At 37.8% G+C, this 6,589-nt stretch overlaps 1 long non-coding RNA gene across 1 annotated transcript; it reads right to left on the minus strand.

The window, feature by feature from the left end:
- Positions 1-9: 9 nt before the first annotated feature.
- Positions 10-4,254, minus strand: LOC136257544 (uncharacterized). The gene is made up of 2 exons (XR_010702062.1): positions 2,073-4,254; positions 10-279 (listed from the first exon to the last, which is right to left on the minus strand). It is a non-coding gene; the product is annotated as an uncharacterized lncRNA (long non-coding RNA).
- Between the last annotated feature and the right edge of the window lie 2,335 nt (positions 4,255-6,589).

A 6,589-nucleotide genomic window follows, 5' to 3' on the forward strand; every position in this document is an offset into this window, starting at 1 on the left:
ATACAGTGATTGTTGACAAATAGCATTTTTACACATTTTAAATCAACAATTTCTATAAAAGTTATCAGGCGGAGACTTCCTGTGCCAGAATACTGCTACTACTACTCCGAGTTGACCAGAGATGAAAGTTTCTACCATCAAATTCAATAATAACTTGTAACTGCTTGGGTACAGCCATCTTCAAGGACTCCATTCCTACTGTGTCCAGGGTAAATCCCGCGCAGTACTGCTCCTGTCATGGAGATACACAGAGGTCTGGTCATCCATCACAGTCCTAACCTGTATTAGTTTCAAAAATACAACTGGATGTACTAGCTGTTAGAACGCAGTATTACTAAATACATAGAATTTGAGGTAAATTGGTCAAAAGAAAAGTAAAAATGTTACCAAGAGTTAATAATAGTGGAGTATTAACTCTTGATGTTACTAAAATCTATTGAGGAATGGATAGCTAGCTACACTGAAAGAGAGCAGTCACAACAGACCAATTTACGTACCGAGGCCACTTTCATCTAGCCAAATTATTGTTGCTTCAGAAGGGCTTTCTCATTCCAAAACAGAGTTATCATGGTACGACACTGTAACTGGTACAATCAGTTTGTTCTGAAAGCTTTAACAAACCAAGGTTATCATCAGTTACCTGTACAGTACAAACGTCTCAAGTACACATGGGTACACATGAGACTTTAAAAGACCATCATTCTAAATCAGGAGAAGATCCAGGATTTCACAAGCTAACAGGAACAAAATTTGTAAAGCAGGGACTCAGAAAAGAGATACCGTATGACAAGAAAATTTGATGAATCTACATTTCAGCAGTTTTGGTGAATTACTATAAATATCCTTAAAAATCGAGAAATTATAGATCTAAACACATACTTTTAAAGGTGCTTATGAGCATTTAATGAATTTATAGTTTACAATCTAAACTAATTATTTGTCAAATTTTCTCGAGCAAAAATTTCCTGCCTTATGGTAAGCATCCATTTTGAGTAATTATCAATTTCCAGCAGTGATTACGATTTTAAAACTTCAAGGAGTTATTTGTATTACTATATTATATATAGTAGCTCCATGTTTCTAATTTTATGTACTGGTAAAGTTTCATAGTGAAACACATAGTGAAACACATAGTGAAACACATTAAGCAACTGCAACTGGTCTAAATAAAGCTTGTCAAAAATTCAGGGTACCATGGGACAACATTTAAATCTACATAATATACAGCAATGCTCTAAATTGCCAGATTTTGCTGTGGGAAGCCCTTACCATTGGATGTGAATCACAAGTTCCTGAATTCAGCTGCACTGCAAGAGTCTGACCTAGTAGAAGAGGTCGTAACTGATTGATCTATTTTTAACATGTGCACCACTAAGGTAGCAGTAATGATTATTTCTCAAGATGTGGGATAAAAAGATTGCATGGATTTTGTAGGCATCTGATAATGTAGGGATTTGCAATGGTGATGTCTTTCCATAGGAATTAATAGTTTTATGCACGGGCAATCCTTGTTATGAGTCCAGACTATCTCACTAACTCAACTTTGCTTCCTCGTGAAATATCTTGATAGTTTCACTTTTACATTGGGTGAGTGTTATCAAATCACAGTGGCATGCAGCCAGTTTATTCCAAACTTCATCGCTATGGTTGCCCAGGTTTAACTATTCAAAGCATCAAGATAAGGTACGAGAATTTTTTCAGTATTAGCAAAGATTTGTATGAAGGTTACATTTCTGTAAACTGAGGCTGATACTGTTGACTACTGAACTTGTAATGAGGATTGTCCATGTTATGAATCTCTACTTACACAGTACATGTACTAAAGGTGTGGAGCAACTGAGATATTTTCACTATTGAGAGAGCTATATCTGAACCACAAAAATTTCTTTCAAAAATGTTTTTACATTTTGGCAATCCACAAAAGTTGTTTTAACACCTTATGACACTGTGATGTATGGTTTATTGTGTATAACAAGATACTGAATAACACCCTCTTCTATATTAACAGAGTACAAATTTGTTTCACAAATGTATACAGTTTCATACAGCTACTAGACGTGCTCTATACAAACCTTATCACTTTCGTTGACTCAGATTTTGTGCACTCTTTTTCGTTTATCCACAGCAAAGTGAAATCGGGAGCAGCTAAATTCTTGTTCAATTCTAACACTAAAATACTTTCAGCCCGCACGTTTCAAGATTAAATAAACTGAATAATTGTCTCCATAAATCATCTCCTCAAGTGTTTTTATTCGAAAATACGCCAGAAATTTACTGGTTGAACGCCATTTCTCTCGTCCGCGTGGCCTGGCGAAAACGCCATTTTGGACTTGTCGTAAATTGCGCGTGCAAGTAAAAACTCCCGTTTTTTGTCGCTTGCGTTTCGACTGTAATGGGCTTGTAGATGCCCAGGCAATGCTAAGTTGCCAGGCTAGGCCGCAGGCCTTTGAAGGTGCCCATATCTAAATTGCTTCCAAAAATTATCCAAGCGCAGCTTGAAGGTTGCAACTGTTGGTGCTGAAATGATAAAGTCAGGTAAGGAGTTCCATAGATTGACTATTCTATTCGTAAAAAAGTTCTAACAAGTAATCTTGATCTTTCTTTAAAAAGCTTAAGAGAATGGCCCCTGGTAGTAGCAGTATTTAAAGTAAAAAATGTGGATGGGTCCAAGTCATAATAATTATCGCTTAAGTATCTTATATGTTTCAATCATATCACCCCTTTGGCATCTGCAATATAGAGAATAGAGATCCAGAGTGTCAAGACGGCTTTCATAAGTCAGGTGGGAGAATCCTCAAAGGTGTTTAGTTGCATGCCTCTGAACCTTTTCAAGGGTGTCGATGTCTTTGGCTAAGTACGGACTCCAAGATTGCACGCAATATTCCAAATGCGGTCGAACATACATCTTGTACAAAAATATAAACATATCAGTAGAGTCAATTCTAAAAGATCTCCTAATAAGCCCAAGAACCTGTGTAGCCTTGACTGCAGCTTTTTGGCAGTGTAGAGATGGCTTGAGGTCACTAGCGCACCACACTCCAAGGTCCTTCTCCTCGTTCACTAGGAAGAGAGTTGCCAATCCGCATCACTTTGCATTTGGCTGCGTTAAACCTAAGCAACCAAACACTTGACCATTGCATTAACTTGTTAATATCATGTTGTAGTTTAAGGCTGTCATGAAAAGATTTGATGACCGAGTATATCTTGGTGTCATCTGCAAACATCTTCAGATTACTCTCAATGAGGTCAGGCACATCGTTGACATACAATATAAATAACAAGGGACCCAAGACTGAACCTTGAAGTACTCCGCTCTGAACACCAATCCAATCTGACTGAGAAAGAGAATAAAGGAGAATAAATGTCTTAATGATTAAGACAAAATATACATTACAAGCATACAGGGGCCTAGACACAGGGGTACCATGTGCTGATGGATCAGTACAGGAGCCCTGGCAAGACTTACATTAACTAAAATTAAATTAAATTACAATACACCAAAAAAAAAATCTATATATATCTATATATATGTAATACTTAAAGTTTACCTAAGGTGGTCTAAAAGATTCCAGTCCGGGGAGGCTCTAGAATTAAAAATTCTGTAAGAACAGGACACAGCAATGCGAGCTGCCTGCTCAAACAAGGATCTTACGGTTTTCTTTGGTACTTCACAAGCAGTAGCCATTTGAGCAATTGTTTCTGACAAAAAGTGGCCTAAACAACCACGGAACAAGATTGACAGTTAACCCAGAAAGCTGGAAGTCATATTGCAAGGAGCTATATCGATCTTCCTTTCTAGCTCTAGCAGCAAGAAGATGTTGCTGGATATTAGTTGGTACTGTCAATTCGAACAAACAAATGGAATCATTAGAAACCAATACCAAGTCAGGCCTGCTGAGGGTGGAGGAAAGATTGGTTGGGATGGTACTAGGGGGGCTGGAACTAGCTAGATAACCTGGAAGGTCAGCGTAAAGTTTGAATGTTTCAGGTAAATGCTGTTGGAGCCCATGAACAAGGATCTGTAAAACTGAATCATGTCTCCAGGTATACCTGCCTTGATCTAGAACAGCAGGACAGCCAGTCAAAATATGGTCTGTTGTGGGTTGAGGAGCTTGACGAAGAGCACATCTAGGATCAGTAATGATGTTCCATCTGGCCAGGTTCATAGGGGTTGGTAGAGTGTCACAACCAGCACGTAGCAGGAAGGACAGCTGTTTTTCAGGGAGGCCAGCTGTTTTTCAGGGAGGCCATACATCAATCTCTTCCACAGAGGGCAAGCTTGCTCCAGTGTTACAATATCTAAAAATTTATTTTGAACAGTTAATGGTTCCAGTTTTGATTTCCAATATTCAATGTGAGCAGAACGTAAGTTGTGGCGAGCATGGTTCTTGAGAACTTTTGACTTTAAGATATACATGCACAAGAGTGGAGCTTTTTGGTTTTTTTCCCTGTATGGTCAAAAAAAAAGAGAAAAGGGCCGGCAGGTTTTTCCTTGAGTTTCCTTGGGCTGGGTGCTCAAAATTTTTTTTGTTGAGCTTGTTTTTATTTTGCTAGCCCCCACTTCATTACTCATGGAGTTTTTTTCTGTAATGCAAGATCTGATTAAGTAGTAGTTAGTTGTTGTAAAGGATTTGTATGTATGTATGCTAGTGGTCAATCATTATTAATAGCCAACCTTCTGTGGTGGCACAACCCAGTAATGAATTAAGTAGTGGGTGTGTGTGGGTATAGTATGGTGTGGGGGTAGCTATGTACAAGTAAACATGAAATTATATGGTGGCAATTATCAGTATCTTTATTGAAATGTAATGCTGGTTGTATATTTTTAATTGAAATTTTTACTACCTACATAACTGGCAGCCAGGGCTGCCCACAGGATAAATGGGGAGGGAAAATGGGGGCATTTTGCCCTGGGCCCCCATCAAGGGCCCCCGAATAACTGTTTTAAATACTGATATACTCTAATGGAGCAGTCACAATTTCAGAGGAGCAGTGTAGCAAGCTTATAAATAAGGAGATATGGTTGGTGAGGGGTAGTGATTGTCATTGTCAGCATGTAATGACCTTTTTTTTGTCTTCGACTTACAGCTAGGCTGAAGTTGTAATTCAGAGTAGAACCCTCCTTGTCCCTGGGGCCCCACTTTAACTCTTTGCCCTGGGCCTGCTGGCAGCTTGCTTTCAGGTAGGGGAGGGGGTAGGACATGATGTCGCAATGCGTATAGTTTTGCATAATTGAATTGAATTCTAATCATGATGAAAAACTAATGTACTAGCTACTGTAGATGCCAAAGTCGATTGCATTTACTACTAGTGACTAAGAATACAGTGAAGAAACACATGTACCTGAAATTATGATCAGAATTTATTCTAAATAATGCACTATTGCAAAATTCACCGTAATATCATTAGGACTTATTCGGGGCTTAGTATATAAAGTGATTTCTACACTAGTGAAGTACAATTTCCAAAATAAACACAGTGCTAAACTTCATGGCTTACTAGAGTTAAGCTCTGGGAAAATGTACAGTATGGGTACGTCACGCAATCATCGTGACGTTATGTCCTACTCCTATAAGGCTGCAGGCTTGAGTTTGATGTAGCTTCAGTCTGAGATGTGCCTTTTTGCCAGTCATAGCAGTTCCATCTTCTTTTTTGTCTATCAATATAAACACACATCATTACAATTATCACTTTAAACTGAGTAACCTTTTTATTTTATACCATTACACTAGTAGCAATAACAAGGACCTGGAGGAATCTACAGAGATATTCTATGATACTCCGGCCAAGCCAACATCTCTATGGTCTTTTCCAAGGATTTTGTGGTATTATAAAGTTGATGTCTCCAGACCATCAAGTTTAAGTAAAGAATTTGATGATGTGGGGAACTACATAACATTTGATGGGGTTGTAACTTGGTAAGCTGTTCTGTGTTAGTGTGTATATTAAGAGGTGTAGTTTTACTTTTATGACATAAAGTGCAATAAATTTTTGACTGTGTCGGTAATCTCCAGTCCTACATTTTACCACTTTCTTACATATGTTACAATTCTCCTTGTAGCTGTTTTCAGTATAACACCTGCCAGATCAGACAGAACGTCGCTGGTTCCAGGTAGAACTTCACTGGTTTCTTAACTGTTTATGAAGAGAACATCAGAACAATAGAAAGATCTTACTGGTGAGTGTTAATTAGATTATTTCCTTTGCACATAAATGTTGAGGTTTGGTCAATGTCAGGAAAAGTTCAACACCTCATTATCAATATCAAATATTGTAACATGTGAATTACATGTCATACTGTATGTGTCTCACAGATCTTCCTAAATGACATTCCTAGCTATAAGAAGGAAGTGCTCAATTATGCATATCTCCTGTAAATGTTACAAATAATAAATATTATGCTATTAGAATTTCTGTTGTCTAGCTTTATTGATGTCTCAGCTGTATAGTCTTTTTGTACTGTTCAAGTAATGGGTTTTCAAAGTTCAGCCTTTTAGTGTAGACCACCGATTATTGAATGATAACCATTTATCAAACTTAACACACTGAAGGAGATATGCAATAGGCATACATCGATAAAAGCTAAAAA

Source organism: Dysidea avara, chromosome 6, assembly GCF_963678975.1.
Source record: "Dysidea avara chromosome 6, odDysAvar1.4, whole genome shotgun sequence".
NCBI lineage: Eukaryota > Metazoa > Porifera > Demospongiae > Dictyoceratida > Dysideidae > Dysidea > Dysidea avara.